This window comes from Bos javanicus, chromosome X, assembly GCF_032452875.1.
Source record: "Bos javanicus breed banteng chromosome X, ARS-OSU_banteng_1.0, whole genome shotgun sequence".
Taxonomy (NCBI): Eukaryota; Metazoa; Chordata; class Mammalia; order Artiodactyla; family Bovidae; genus Bos; species Bos javanicus.
The window spans coordinates 7519351-7535807 of NC_083897.1; the positions used below are offsets into that span (position 1 = coordinate 7519351).

At 42.7% G+C, this 16457-nt stretch overlaps 1 protein-coding gene across 6 annotated transcripts in view; it reads left to right on the top strand.

The window, feature by feature from the left end:
- Positions 1-16457, top strand: part of GRIA3 (glutamate ionotropic receptor AMPA type subunit 3) — a 308559-nt gene that overhangs the window by 115241 nt on the left and 176861 nt on the right. The gene's annotated exons all lie outside the window — the stretch shown is intronic.

Here is a 16457-nt window from a genome sequence, read left to right on the forward strand (position 1 = left end):
CCAGGGAAAAGACATAGGAAGGAGAAGAAAAGAAGCAGTTGAGGGTAGAAGCAAAAGACAGAAGGGATCTCCATAGGTAAAGGGAAGACACAGAAAGAAGAAACATTGGATATTAAAATAATAGTGACAATAAAGCTAATAATAGCTAACACCTATATAAGGTCTGCTGTGTACCAAGGTGCATTGGAAGCACCTCACATGATGCTGCTGCTGCTGCTGCTGCAAAGTTGCTTCAGTCGTGTCCGACTCTGTGTGATCCCATAGATGGCAGCCCAACGGGCTCCTCTGTCCCTGGGATTCTCCAGGCAAGAACACTGGAGTGGGTTGCCATTTCCTTCTCCAATGCAGGAAAGTGAAAAGTGAAAGTGAAGTTGCTCAGTCGTGTCGGACTCTTAGCGACCCCATGGACTGTAGCCTACCAGGCTCCTCCATCCATGGGATTCTCCAGGCAAGAGTACTGGAGTGGGTTGCCATTGCCTTCTCCAACCTTACATGCATTAACTCCTTAAATTTTCTCAATGATCTTATGAAGCAGATTTATTATTATTATGACTATCATCCCATTTTACAGACTAAGAAATGGAGGCACAGAGAGTTCAAGTCCCAATTTGATATTTTAAAGCAAAAGATAAGTGATAAAGAGACTGAGTCCTAATACCATTTGACCTCTAGATTTTGTGGTTACGTACTCCCTGGTGGTCCAGGGGTTAAGATCCTGCCTTTTGGTGCAGGTGGTGTGGGTTCAATCCCTGGTAAGGGAGCTAAGGTCCCACATGCCATGGGAAGTGACCAAAAATTTGGGCTTCCTAGACAGTGCTAGTGGTAAAGAACCCGCCTGCCAATGCAGGAGACACAGGTTCTATCCCTGGGTTGGGAAGATCCCCTGGAGGCGGGCATGGCAACCCACTCCAGTACTCTTGCCTAGAGAACCCATGGACAGAGGAGCCTGGCAGGCTACAGTCTATAAGGTTGCAGAGAGTCAGACATGACTGGAGAGATTTAGCATGATTAGCAAGCCAATAATGCCCTTTTTTAAAGAGTAAGTTTAAGTCAGGTTTCTGTCCCTTGTAGCCAAAGATTCCTAATTTTAAAAAAAGAAAACCCAACATCTATTAGCTGTTTTTAATGGAGGAGAGACTGGCTTAAGTGCTTTATAGGCACTGTTTTATTTAATCCTGACAACCCAATGCATTAAGTACAGTTATCATTATCCCTATTTTAAAAATGAAGAAACTTAAGCACAGAGAGGTTAAATAACTTACCCAGAGTCATGTAGCTAACAGGTAGCAGAGCTGGGCAATAAACTTCTGCAGTCAGACTTCAGAGTCTTCTCATAACAACTACACCAATCTCTGGTAGACAGACAGTCAGACAGAAGAAGAGACTGTCACCAATCAGCAGTGAACAGCAGAAACTGAGGGTAGCTGAATTCCAAGTGCCCCTTTAATGAATAACCTGATAAAGTTATAGACACCCTTTCATACTTCCAAGAAATCAGCCACTACCCAGGTGAGCAAGTGCTTGGAGGCTCCTTAATCTTAGGAAACTGTAATTTCTGATGACTTGAAACCTTGACTCTCCAGTGAGAAGTCCCTGAGCACTAATAGGAGTTAGCTCTAGAATTTCCTATGCCCAAAGAGACTCCCTTTGAGAGAAGGAATAAGCCATGATGAAGGCATGCATATCTGTAGTTATGGCTTATAATATTTCCTGAAACAGGAGACCAGTAGCATCACATCCTGGGAAGCACCTTCCCAAGGTTCTGAGCCAGCATCCACTGAGCAAAGCCTATATCTGTTCTTGCATGCCTGCAGCTTCTCACTACAATGGAGTCTAGCATCATCCTTACGGCTTCTGGTCAATCCCTATGAGCATTCCTTCTTCTACAAGGATCTTATATACACTTAACTGCTGTAGCCTCACTGCAGAAGGAATTGTGTGTATGTTTTGGTGACTTTGTTGTTTTATTTTCAGTATACATGAAAGCTTGTCTTTTGGGAATAAATATCAGCTGAAGAATGATAGCCTATCCAATTGGGATTCAAACAGTTAAAGATTATAAATGCCTTTCATTGTTTTTATAACTATTAGGAGACTTGCTTGTTAATTTCCAGCTGATTTATATTTTGGTCTCTATTTCTGCATCGATACCATAAAATGCTATGTTAAATAATTTCATATTAAAAATAAAACTGGAACTTAATCTTCACTTAAGAGGCAAACAATAATTTTTATCAGCCTTTGCGAATGGACCTTGCTTCCCATTCATTAAATGTCTATAAATGTTTGCTAGTTCTTAAAGGTTGAATGATTAAAGGGATAGGAGAGACATGAATTTTAAAAAATCAATCACTGTTTGTAGCTCTATTCCAAAATATATCCTTCACGGCACAGTAGATCTTTCTCCATGAGACTAGTTAATAACAAGCATTCTGCATATTTTATAATTATGTGCACTGCCAGCAGAGTGTAGTCGGATTTATTATACATTTGAGTCCCCAGAATCAGAGCCGTGCCTCCCAGCACCTAACATAACAAATGGCATGGAGGGGTGCTTTATATCGCAGGATGCTGAGTTGGATATTTAAATAGCATACCCAGGAAGTGTTCTGAGTTATAGTCACCCCGCAAGAGGAGCACCATCCAAAGGACATTATGATTTAAGTGTCATGCTCCAAAGCTGGAGCCAGATGCTCACTGAGTCAGAATCAGGATCTATAAGAAAGGGAACGAATAATTGTTCCCATAAAACCCTAGTTGGCTAAGGAGCAGACTGATCAGAAACGTTTGTTAGTTCTGGTTGGGTTTTGGGCACACTCCAGTTTTTAGACGTAAGAGGCAATTCATGCCTCTTACGTAAGGCTCATGTTACTTTTTTTTTTTTTTTTTGAGATCAAGGACATAGTTGGTGGAAGCTTGGGAGAGGGCTCAATCTCTTAAACATCTTTTCTATCTCGATCCTTCAAAGTGTTGGAATGTGTAATTAAAATTAGCTATATGTGGGGAAAGACTCCTTCTCTAGCATAAAAGGATATTCTATAAGTGAAACAGTATTTCTCCCATTCCCACCTTGGAATAAAGAGAGAATGAGCCTTGGTTTTCCACCATATATGTATGTAGTTTGAAGAACAACTTTTGATGCAAATGGATGTGCAATAATTGCTTATATACCACCTTGACTTTTTATACCACTTCTGCTTGGCCATGGGTTATCCTCAAGTTCATTTGAGTTTTTCTGGAACATCTCACAGAAAAATCCAAATGAGCTTGTTGGTCAATCCAATAATATCTATGGATCTGATCACCAAGACTGCTATGATTAACTCTACTGGGTGGGCTTGGAGACATAGGCAACTTACCCAAGGTCTCACACTAGATCAATGTAGAAAGCAGACTAGATTGCAGGTCTCCTGACTTCCAGCCCAATGTTCTTACTACTGAACTATGTTCTCTATAGCCTGTGCTGCCCCTAGTTAATTTACTTTGTGAAAAGTATGTAAATAAATGTCTTGGCTGTTGTTTTCTTTCTCTGTGCTCATGAGTGGGTTCCTCTCCCCACTCCTGTTCCCAGCACCCTCCCATCTTCCAACCCACCTCTACATACCATTTAAAAGTCTGTATTTCCTGCTATTATGCAAGAGGGTAAAATATCCAGGGACTTGAGATAAAACTGGGACTTTAGATAAAATTACACTGTGTTCCCTCCAAAATTACTTTGACTCAAAATTACTCCAATAATAAACAGTGGGAAATACAGTGTTAAATACAATCAGTGAATCTAGATGGTCTTCATTGGCATTACTAATTCTTGCATACAAATAAATAATTATACTACCTCCCTTCCAAATTTCAATTTGGACATGCAAAGTCCACTTAGTTCACTGGAGTAGAAAGCAGAAGCCTTTACCAAAGTTGACAATCCACATGGCAATATATAGCCTATGCCTTAAACTCATCTTTATATTGTGTACAATAACTATTTGTACAAAGCTTGGCATGTAGTCGTCTTTTTCATGAGGGCTTCTTAACTGAATGGCTATTCATGACCAGCTTCACATTTCCCTATTACTTTTTATTCCACGAGAATAAAATGCTTGATTTCACCTTATATTGTGATGTGTGAGTCTTTATATACCTCAGTTTATTAAATGGATTCAAGCACACCTCTACTAAAACATAGCAATTACGGAGAAGACCCTAAAGACACTGTGCCCTACAGACTTGCTATAAGTTTGATTCACAGACCAGAAGCCTCAGCACTATCTGGGAGCTTGTCAGAAATGTAGAGTCCACTACAGACCTATGGAATCAGAATCCACATTTACAAGATTCTGATGAGATTCACCTGCACAAGAAAGCTTGGGGAACAGTTGTTGGGCCTGTCACCACACACCAAGAGTCACACTGCATATTCCAGTCCACAAACACCTCTTGAGCCGTTCTGGGCTTATTAGGCTCTATTGAGGATATAGAAGAAGGAAAAGACACAATCTTTTCTGAGGACAATATATAATCTAGTCCGAAACTGTGTGCTTTATGTTGCAATAATGCATAGGGAAGTTCAAGTGGGTTGGGTGATTTAGGGAAGCTTTTTGGAAATAGAGTTTTTCACAAGTTACCAGGCAATGTTTGGAGTGGTAAGGGAAACTGGTAACCAGAGCTAATGTTTATCAAGTGCTTCTCTTTGTCAGTCTTAGGTTTCACTTTTTAACATACTAGGTTGGAACTTTTTGGCCAACCCAATATTATCCCACTTATTCTTACATTAGGGCTTCCCAGGTGGCTCAGATGGTAAAGAATCCCCCTGCAATGCAGGAGACCCGGGTTTGATCGCTGGGTGGGGAAGATCCCCTGGAGGAAGAAATGGCAACCCACTCCAGTATCCTTGCCTGGGAAATCCCACGGACAGAGGAGCCTGGTGGGCTACAGTCCATGCAGTTGCAAAGAGCTGGACACAACTGAGCAACTGAGCACTCACACATGCATCCTTACATTAACTTAGTGAGTTAGGTATAGTGTAGTGCCTGAGTACCACGAGCTCTGAAATCAGACACTCTGGGTTTTAATCCTGCCTTTACTATTTACTAGCTGTATGATCACAGGCAGATGTTTAAACTGTGCCTTAATTTCCTTCCCTATAATATGGAGATAATGGTAGTGCCTACCTATGAGACTTCCCTGGTGGCTCAGACAGTAAAGCGTCTGTCTACAATGCGGGAGACCCGGGTTTGAGCCCTGGGTTGGGAAGATCCCCTGGAGAAGGAAATGGCAATCCACTCCAGTACTATTGCCTGGAAAATCCCATGGACAGAGGAGCCTGGTAGGCTACAGTCCATGGGGTTGCAAAGAGTCAGACACAACTGAGCAACTTCACTTTCACTTTCACCTATGAGGAGGGCACGCATGCTAAATTGCTCTGTTGTGTCCAACTCTTTGTGACCCCATGGACTGTAGCCCACCAGGCTTCTCCCCAGGCAAGAATACTGGAATGGGTTGCCATGCCCTCCTCCAGGGGGCCTTCCCAATGCAGGCACTGGCAGGCAGGTTCTTTACAACTAGCGCCACCTGAGGAAGCACCATGAAGAGTAAAGGAGTAGATATATATGAAACACTTAGAACAATAACTAGTACATAGTAACTATCCAATACATGTCAGATATTATTATTTCCATTTTATGGATGGGGAGACGGGGTCACAGAGAAACTAAATACCTTTTCCAAAGTCCCACAGCTTGTAAGTGGTAGAGCTAGAACTGGCACACTGCTTTGTATTTGTATTAGAAAGAGAACACTCTTTGTAAAGAATCCACCTTCATAACTGTTCAGTTCAGTTCAGTTCAGTCGCTCAGTTGTGTTTGACTCTTTGCAACCCCATGAATCACAGCATGCCAGGCCTCCCCGTCCATCACCATCTCCCAAAGTTTGCCCAAACTCATGTCCATCGAGTCGGTGATGCCATTCAGCCATGTCATCCTCTGTCGTCCTCTTCTCCTCCTGCCCCCAATCCCTCCCAGCATCAGAGTCTTTTCCAGTGAGTCAACTCTTCACATGAGGTGGCCAAAGTATTGGAGTTTCAGCTTCAACATCAGTCCTTCCAATGAACACCCAGGACTGATCTCCTTTAGGATGGACTGGTTGGATCTCCTCGCAGTCCAAGGGACTCTCAAGAGTCTTCTCCAACACCACAGTTCAAAAGCATCAATTCTTCAGCGCTCAGCTTTCTTTATAGTCCAACTCGCATATCCATACATGACCACTGGAAAAAACATAGCCTTGACTAGAGGGACCTTTGTTGGCAAAGTAATGTCTCTGCTTTTTAATATGCTATCTAGTTGGTCATAACTTTCCTTCCAAGGAGTAAGCGTCTTTTAATTTCATGACTGCAATCACCATCTGCAGTGATTTTGGAGCCCAGAAAAATAAAGTCTGCCACTGTTTCCACTGTTTCCCCATCTATTTGCCATGAAGTGGTGGGACTGGTTGCCATGATCTTAGTTTTCTAAATGTTGAGGTTTAAGCCAACTTTTTCACTCTCCTCTTTCACTTTCATCAAGAGAGAGGCTCTTTAGTTCTTCTTCACTTTCTGCCATAAGGGTGGTATCATCTGCATACCTGAGGTTATTGATATTTCTCCTGGCAATCTTGATTCCACCTTGTGCTTCCTCCAGCCCAGCATTTCTCATGATGTACTCTGCATATAAGTTAAATAAGCAGGGTGACAATATACAGCCTTGACGTACTCCTTTTCCTATTTGGAATCAGTCTGTTGTTCCATGTCCAGTTCTAACTGTTGCTTCCTGATGTGCATACAGATTTCTCAAGAGGCAGGTCAGGTGGTCTGGTATTCCCATCTCCTGAAGAATCTTCCACAGTTTATTGTGATCCATACAGTCAAAGGCTTTGGCATAGTCAATAAAGCAGAAATAGATATTTTTCTGGAACTCTCTTGCTTTTTTGATGATCCAGTGGATGTTGGCAATTTGATCTCTGGTTCCTCTGCCTTTTCTAAAACCAGCTTGAACATCTGGAAGTTCACAGTTCACGTATTGCTGAAGTCTGGCTTGGAGAATTTTGAGAATTACTTTACTAGCATGTGAGATGAGTGCAATTGTGCAGTAGTTTGAGCATTCTTTGGCATTGCCTTTCTTTGGGATTGGAATGAAAACAGCTTTTCCAGTCCTGTGGCCACTGCTGAGTATTCCAAATTTGCTGGCATATTGAGTGCAGCACTTTCACAGCATCATCTTTCAGGATTTGAAAGAGCTCAACTGGAATTCCATCACCTCCACTAGCTTTGTTCGTAGTGATACATACCTTTAAATGTCCCCCCAGAGTGAGAGGAAGAAAGCCATCCTAAATCCAAACTTCTGAAATGACCTGTGAACCAAATCCTGCTGTGGATGCTGGGCCTATGCAAGAATTAGACAGTTAGCTGGAAATGTTTGTTGTGATGTCTTCATATAAGTGTCAAGCAAATGTCACCATTGGAAACAAAGTTCATAAAAAACTTTCGGTTTTTAACAACTGGGTATGGCTTTACCCAACAATTCATACTCTTCTGCCTGGATAACTTTATAACCAGTGACAGGAGCTTCCTAGATAGCTGACAAGAGTCTGGGTACAGGCTGTCCCCAAGGCCCAGAATCAAGGGATTGGGCTCTGATGAGTGCATGTTGTGATTAACAGAGTTCCTATATAAACCACACCTTCAAAAGACAGATTGTAAGTGTTCAGGATGGTTTGGAATCATGTTTTAGTTATGGAATCAGATGTTACTAGACTAGAGAATAGATTTTGGTTCTTTTTTACCTAGGTTCTTGTTCAGAGAAGATGAATGTGGTGTTAAAATTTGGGTAAGCTCTCTTCCCTGCGACCTTGAGTCAGTCAGTAGCCTTCTTCGGACCCTGGCCTCCATATATGTGAAAGAACACTAATTGGATGGTCTTTAAATTCTTTTCAACCACAATATATTCTTTACAGTTTTGAAAGCATCTTTCATCCACACCCATTTTCTCCTCCTCAGTCTCTAGTGAGGTAGAAAGAGCACAGGCTTTGAAACCAGTCCTGGGATTGCCTTCTTGCTCCCCCAACACTTAGAAGCTGGGTGATGTTGGCCAAAACATGTTCCTCTCTGGGGCCTTGATTTCTTCTTAGATATAATAATATTGCTAGCAACACCAGCAAAACATGTTCTAATACTGACATCTTTTCCTGTAAATCAGAAGTTTCCACTGAGGAGCTTTAATCTTTTGAAAAGGTCAGAGAAAGGCTAGTGGAGTAGCTATTTCAAAGGTAATGGCTTTCCCCTTGGCAATTCCATCCTCTGTCTAAACCTAAAAGGACAAATGTCCAATATTACACACCTGGGATTTCTCTCTGATGGCCTGGGTGCCCAGGGACTGTTTTCAATTCCACTTTTCAAGCATAAAATTTCTACAGCCAACCCTTCACTATTTTGTCACCTTTGAAGGGTCTCCTACTTTCAAGGACTGCTAGAGAATTCCTTTAAACTCCAATTAATCATTGGAGAAGAAAATGGCACCCCACTCCAGTACTCTTGCCTGGAAAATCCCATGGACAGAGGAGCCTGGTAGGCTGCAGTCCATGGGGTCGCTAAGAGTCAGACATAACTGAGTGACTTCGTTTTCACTTTTCACTTTCATGCATTGAAGAAGGAAATGGCAACCCACTCCAGTATTCTCGCCTGGAGAATCCCGGGGGTGGAGGAGCCTGGGGGGCTGCCATCTATGGGGTCACACAGAGTCGGACACAACTGAAGCGACTTAGCAGCAGCAGTAGCCAATTAATCACAGTTCATTGAGACTTTATTCAGATATACACTGTGGCACCTTGAAAGAAAGGGAGGCTGCGGGATCCAGCAAGGGTGGGTCCAGGCTCCTGACTAATCACACAGGAAGCACAGTTGCTCAGGAGTAACTGGCAGGACCCCGGTTTGTCACCTGACCAACCACACATCATCAAATCACTTACTTGTTTTCAGAGAAGCACTTTGGTCCAGGTAAGAAGGCTTCATTCTCCCTAGTCAGAGACTGTTCAGAGAAATAAAAGGACACTTCCAAGTAGTTTTTGTCATCATGGTTTGGGTGACAATGTGCTGTAATACGGGAAAAGATATTAAGTTGAATTAAATTGTATAATTCATCTGCTGGCACATCTGCTGGGAACAGTCTGTCATCATTTATGAGAGTCACGTGCTTTACTATTGAAACATTTTAAGGCAATGTGTATCTGGGAAGATGTTGTGGTTAAAGATCCATCTCTTTCCCTGAAATTCCATCCATGCTTAATGCTTTGCATGACTGATTTCAGGCAGGGTCCGTACTGATCTAGTGCCACTCTTTGCAATAAGGCCATAGCTCTTTGGACCCACAACCTTGACCACTCTACCCCAACTTCTAACTGCCAGGCCCCAGGAGCACTCTGACTTGCTTCTGGCACTTCCTCTGCAGGGAGACTCTCCCATAACCCCAGAGGCCTCAGTTTTAGTGCTAAGCCCAAGGAGAATCCAATGGATGCATACCATGTATCTGCCCTCCTTTCAGGTTCCAAAATAACATCTAGCTCTCTTCTGATAGGAAAATCAGATCAGGGTCTGATGGGTCAGAATCTTCAAATAGCCAGAATTTCTGCCTAGAGTTTTTAGGAAAGAAATGAGTAATTTGAAAAAAAAGAAAAGAAAAGAAAAGAAGGGGGAGGGTATGGAATTAATTGGGAGTTTGCAATTGACATATATATACCAGTGATACTATGTATAAAATAGATAACTATTGAGAGCCTACTGTATAGCTCAGAGAATCCCACTCTCATTCTGTGACAACCTAAATGGGAAGGAAATCCGAAAAAGAGAAGGTATATGTATCCCTATAACTGACACATTTTGCTGTACGGTAGAAACTAACACAGCACTGTAAAGTAATTGTACTTCAATGAACATTTTTAAAAAACACTAGGTGATATTAGAGATTTAGTAAAAGTGACCATTTCCTTGGGCTGCTCCAGGGTCAGCACACATTTGGCAAACTGCTTCTAACTTTCAACTTCCCCATTCCTGGGGCAAGGAATATCTCTGTTCAGAATGATGACCTCAGATACTGCAAAATCTTTTGGCGCCAAGAAAGATTCTACAGTATTCACTTGGTTATATTTATTAAAGAAGAGTGGCTTTACAGGCATTCGAGACATTTCAGTAGCATTTCAATAACAGCAACAAGGACTTTCCATCAAGCACTTAGGTACCCAGAAAATTCCATACACATTACTGGAAGGCACTTTTCCCCTCCCCTCTTCTACAGTTCTTCGAGCATGATGCCACATTCCCCTCCAGCCCTTAGTGTGTGCCTCTGTAAAATAAAAAGCTTAGATTAGATATCTAAAATTGCTTCCCATACTGATGCTCCGAGATTATGTCATCTCTGTGATCTTTTGCATGGCCTCGGCATTTTCGGCATTATGTGTAATTCTAGCAGGGTCTACCTCCAAGGAAAATAGTTCCTCTGAGGGTCCCAGTCTCACTCACTGACTCTCAAGTACCAAAAGCAAAGGAGGCAGGCTGAGGACTCAGCCCAAGTTGACCAAGGGCAGAGGTTTTGCTGATCCCATCTGTGGAAGTCGGTCAGAGTCACTTTGATGGCTGATGAGGCCAACTACCATGTCAGAACAAAAATCCATCTGACAAGCACAGAAATATTAATGACAGAATTAAATCAAGGAAAATTTGGCAACTGCTTTCAAGACGGTATACTGGCCTAGAGCTAGTTTGAAATTAAGTTTGTATTATTAATTGAAAAGCAAGAAGAGACTCTTGGAATAAATCAGATAAAATAAATAAAGAGAAGATTTTACTTACTGTCAATAATGCCACAGGCAATCTCGGGATTTGGTGGCAGTCTTAACAAAAAATGCCTTATCTTCTTCAGATTTTCTCTGCCTACTCTCAGCAGGTTCAAAACGCATATCTGGTCCTCTCTTCCCTAAATGGTAATAATATAAAGCTTCAATGACAAAAAAAGAGAACCTTGAAAGTTCTAGAATATTAAATATTTCTGAGGACATAACTCAGTCCCCAAATAAATCTAGCACCTGGTACTTCCTCCCATAAGAAAAACTTGCTCTTAGAAGCTTGCCTACACCACAGTCAGCAAACTTGGGATTTAGGCTTCTTGGATTCAGGCTTCTTCTAAGAAAAACTCTGTTTCAAATGAAGTTTACACCTGATGACCTACTTTTGAACTCACACCCACCCAAACACAAAGTAAAACTCTGCTGCCAATTCTGACTACTGGAGAGTGACTTGTTCCAGTTACTGAAGAGTGTGATGCCAAGACTTGGAAACTAATAAAACAAAGCAAAAAATAAACAAGACCAAGAAATCAGAAAAAATGATTGCGTGAGTACCATATTGTCTGTATAAGATCTATATCCCAACATAAAGATTTTCTGCTGCTGCTGCTGCTGCTGCTAAGTCACTTCAGTCGTGTCCGACTCTGTGCGACCCCATAGACGGCAGCCCACCAGGCTCCGCCGTCCCTGGGATTCTCCAGGCAAGAACACTGGAGTGGGTTGCCATTTCCTTCTCCGGTGCATGAAAGTGAAAAGTGAAAGTGAAGTTGCTCAGTTGTATCCAACTCTTCGTGACCCCATGGACTGCAGCCCACCAGGCTCTTATGCCCATGGGATTTTCCAGGCAAGAGTACTTGGAGTGGGTTGCCATTGCCTTCTCCTACACAGATCCAAAAGATACTTCTTATACCAAGAATAAACACTTTGATAGACTTGTCTCCTGTGTCACTCTCGTCCAATGAGAAGGGGTAGTTATCTACAATACCAATACTGCTTTGGAGTGTGACCATTAGCATCCATTTTTACTTACTATTTTCCCCAAATCTCAAACATCTTCTATTTACTGTCCATTTATCTTTTAAACCTGATAGCCACCCCCTCTGCACTAGGGAAGACTTAGGAGAGGGCAATTCTGCATAGGTGAGTATCTTGCAAAGTCTGAGAGATGAGTGTGGAGAGAGTTGCGAGTACAAGGTGCACAATAAGTACTGGGCTGACCAAAAAGTCCATATGGGGTTTTCTGTAAGCTGTTAAACAAAAACCCAAATGAACTTTTTGGCCAACCCAATACTATAAGAAACTGGGATGGTTCCCATTTCCTTGAGCACCAAGTCTTTATATTTAAATTCATTCCCACCTCATGTAGACACATTCTACTACCAAGTATAAAAAAGATTCTAAAATTAAATACAAGTATTTTAAGAGTATTCGCTATTCGATACTATTCACACCTTGGCTTCCCAGTCTCTACTGCAAATGATGGAGAAGAGTAACTTTGAAGATCAGGTAGACTGGATGGCTGCAGATGGGAGGCCAAGGGAAGCAGGGCTGGGTAGACTAAAAGGCCTACTGAGACCTCCACTTTATCATTTTGTTAGGAGTCATTTATGTTAATGTTCTTGGACTATTCTGTCTGAATAAGGCAAATTGTAATAGATCCACAGATTGATCATTCAACAACCTGAGGTCTATTTTGAAAGATGGAGTTTAAGTTCTTTTTTTATTCATCCCTTGGGTACACAGATATTTCAAAGGCAAGTGCTAGACATATCTGTTGGGCATGTCAGGCTAATTGGCCAGTTTGATCTGTAATATTATACAGTCACTACTCTCTGGCTTTATTTAAGGCTTTATGCTTCCCTTTGTCACCAGATCACAAACTGACCAGATATCATACATCAAATACAAGACTCAGAGAGCAGAACAAATGACATTCTTCCCTGTAGGAAGGAAGGGAGTAAACTAACATTGAATGAGACCTACTATGTGCTAGGCACTGTGCCAGGAATTTTTACATTCACCATCTAAAGCAAGTTCTATACTGGCAGCAGGATTGATCTATTTGAAGAATAGATGGTTCTTGGGAGAGTAGAAGAAAAGGAAGGTGTTGTATATGGGGATCAACAAACGCAACAGCAGTACATTGATCCAAGAAGGACCACCAGAGTATCAGAGGATTTACCTTCCTGAAAGATACCAACATTCTCAGCCAGCTAAATATAGGATATTAAGAGGCTTGGGGAAAGATGCGTAGCTTTGGAAATAACCACATTTCAAGTAAGCCACACTGAGCTTGCTTGGCCCTCCAGAGAAGAGGAACCTGGGGTTGAACCAACACACATGTACCTATCCAGCTCTGCCCACGTATCTACCACCTTCAGATAACCCTCTCTCAGGCCTGCGGGCACAAGCTTATCACACAACATTTCCTGAAAAGAATTCTTCTCTGGGGACTCTGGCAGAAGACGAGGCAGGATGCTTTGTGTATCCTCAGGCCTTCAGGTGACAAGCTAATGCCCCAAGCTTGGAGCCAGGGGAAGCTTGTCTAAGTGTGTGACCTAGAAGGGTCATGGCTTCACTTCTTTTCTAATTAAGATAATTAACCTCCTCTGCTTGTTCATTCTGTTCCAATCCAAACAGCTCAAATTAAACTGGCACAGGGGACTGTTAGGCTCTAGGGACAGGAAACAGTTTACAAGGCTTTCATCTCCAAGCAGCCACCATCAAGGCAAAGTAAGGACAAAGACCTCACAGCATCTTCACTCCTGAAATAACCTTGGGATGCTTTGAGGACCACCTTCAAATTGAATCAACACAGATATCCCATCAGCTATAAGATTTTGCATAGCTCCATAGCACTTGCTGACTAAATTGGGGCTGGGGTTAGAGGGGGGATGCTGATAGCATTTCTCTTTTTATCTTCATGGTTTTATGGTTGGTTCCAGTATTCTTGCCTTGGAAATCCCATAGACAGAGGAGGCTGGCAGGCTGCAGTCCATGGGGTTGTAAGAGTCAGACATGACTGAGCAACTGAAGCAAAACCAAGGAAAACAAAAACTGAATAGCTCAAGTTGGTCAGATTTGATGTGGGAGATTTGTGGAATCTGTTGTTTCTCAATGACCACTGGAGGCAAAACTTGTGGAGTTTTTCAAAAACTGGAATTGAATAGCAGCATTTCACCTAGAATAGAGACACAACCGAGGGGTAACAATACTGCCCTGCTTCCTCTGGTGGCTTGAACTCCCCATTCCCTACCTCTGAGCAGGTTGGAGCATCCCATCATGAAAATATAACCTCAATGCTGTCTAGGCTGATAGGACTAGGCACAGTCCTCTAGGTCTTTTGTTCCTCCTGACTGCAGGATTTAGTCTGAGGTCTATCCTACACGCAGCCCTTCACACCTGTATGGGAAAGCACAATGCTCTATATTTAGTCTCCTTTCCAAGAACTCTTTGGCTACAGCCCTTCTTATCAGGTGGCTCCAATACTTTGGCCACCTGATGCGAAAACCCAACTTATTGGAAAAGACCCTGATGCTGGAAAAGATTGAGGGCAGGGGGAGAAAGGGACAGCAGAGGGTGAGATGGTTGGATGGCATTATTGACTCAATGGACATGAGTTTGAGCAAACTCTAGGAGATAGTGAAGGACAGGGAAGCCTGGCATGCTGCAGTGCATGGGGTCGCAAAGAGTCAGACACAACTGAGCAACTAAACAACAACAAAAGCCCTGTGAGTCACCATGGCTGATGGGAAAGTGACAACAAGAGAGTCACAGATGAGATCAGGCTGCCCATTTGGACTAAGTACTAAAGAGCTCCTTCCAGCCCAGGAATGGTAGCATTTTCCCTGGGTCTGCCCAGTAGATGAGAACCCTGACTTGCTACTCAGTATGTCAGAGCCATCAGCATAAATTTCTCAGCGTGTTGTCAACAGGCTTGTCCTGGGCCTAGGCTGAGTAAGTGAGTCTATCTCCAACTTCTGTCAGTTCATACCCTTGTCCCCTCCTAGCCCTACACTGTTCACTTCCCATCCGTTACCTCCATTGAAACCTGGGCTTTCCCTCCTGAATCATCCAGCTGTGCTAACCATCCAATGTGTGGTTCTTGGTAGATAAGCACCAATAATAAGGACCAGACTAGTATGTCTTAAGTTGTGGTGTGATTACAAATCACCTGGGATCCTTGTTAAAATGCAGATTCTGATTCATTTAAGTCGAGTGTGGGACCCAAGATTCTGCATTTTTAACAAGCAGCCTTGGTAGTGCCTGGTGTTGCTATCCAAGGACCATACTTGAAGCAGCAAAGATGTCAGTGCAGCATCCTCAGGATCTTCTGTCATTGATATGCCGGACCAGGAGTCACACTTTAAATAGCAGGGACAGATACCATCTTCTGAATGAGCTACACACCTGTATGCTTGGAGGAGACTGCATCCTCTCTTTTCAGCAATTAATGATAGCATCCTTTTATATTGAGGCTAAAACAATCCTTTAGTGTAACCAGAGCTGTGCAGAGGGTGTGGCAAATGTGGACCTTGGCATAGACTATTTTTCTTGGGACCTGGGTTACTTGAATGAGCCTTCCTGGGCACCTGCCCTGTTTCCTGAAGTCAATCGTGCAGGCCAAACTCATTTGGGGTCTAGCCACTCCATTCATCGCATCCACTTTCACAGTGGCTCTGGATGGCTGCTACTGCCATATCACTCATGCTGTGATCTGCATCAGTGGTTAAGACAACGGTAACAGCTACATCATCCAAGGCAAAATCCATTTATTTCATGCTGGAAAAAACAATCTTCTATCCAAGTGGGGCCAGTTAAGTTCTGGGCAGTTGCCATAGCTCTAAGTTTATAGGAAATCTGCCTTTTGCACTATCGAGCTCCCCAGTGGAGAGTAATGTACCCCCTTGAGGAGGCCCCAGGTATCATTAGCACATTAATGCCATGCTGAACAGAGCAAGTCCATTTCTCCTCAGAGGCATAGGGTGGCTAACTCCTGGGGTTGTTAAAATATAACTTTGCTGGGGAAGTTCCCTGCCTTGTTTCTCCCTCTCCCAAAGAAATTCCTGAATCCTTTCCTCCTCAGCATTGCTGCTGATTGTGTGCTTTGCTCAAAATAAACCTTAAAGACTATTTGTATTTGGTTTAGGGGATGGTCTGTTACACCAATATTTGCTGAGCTAAACACTGCAGATGGAAAGGTTCCCCTAAGAAGATTCCAGAGCATTGTGATTATGTGGTTTTGATCCAAAAAATAAACATGTTTGATGGCCTAAGGGGGTTGTCAAACAGTGTTTTGAAACACACTGGCAAGTTTAAGATGGTTTTAAAAGCAAGCCTACTTGAGGATCCAGAAAGGACCCACACCTACACTCCCTGATAGTGGCATGGGCACGAGTCTAGCTGGACTGGCCCATTGCCAGCTCTGGTGGGGTCTTCAAGCCAAAGACATGTTTATCATTAACTGTTTCCCTCTTGTCCACTGCCGCTGCCCTCTTAAGCTAGTTACTTACATCTCTTGGAGAGTTTAGTAAATACTTTCATCTGCACAGTACCTTACAACTCCATGTTTCTTTTAAAATGATACAGAAGACCTA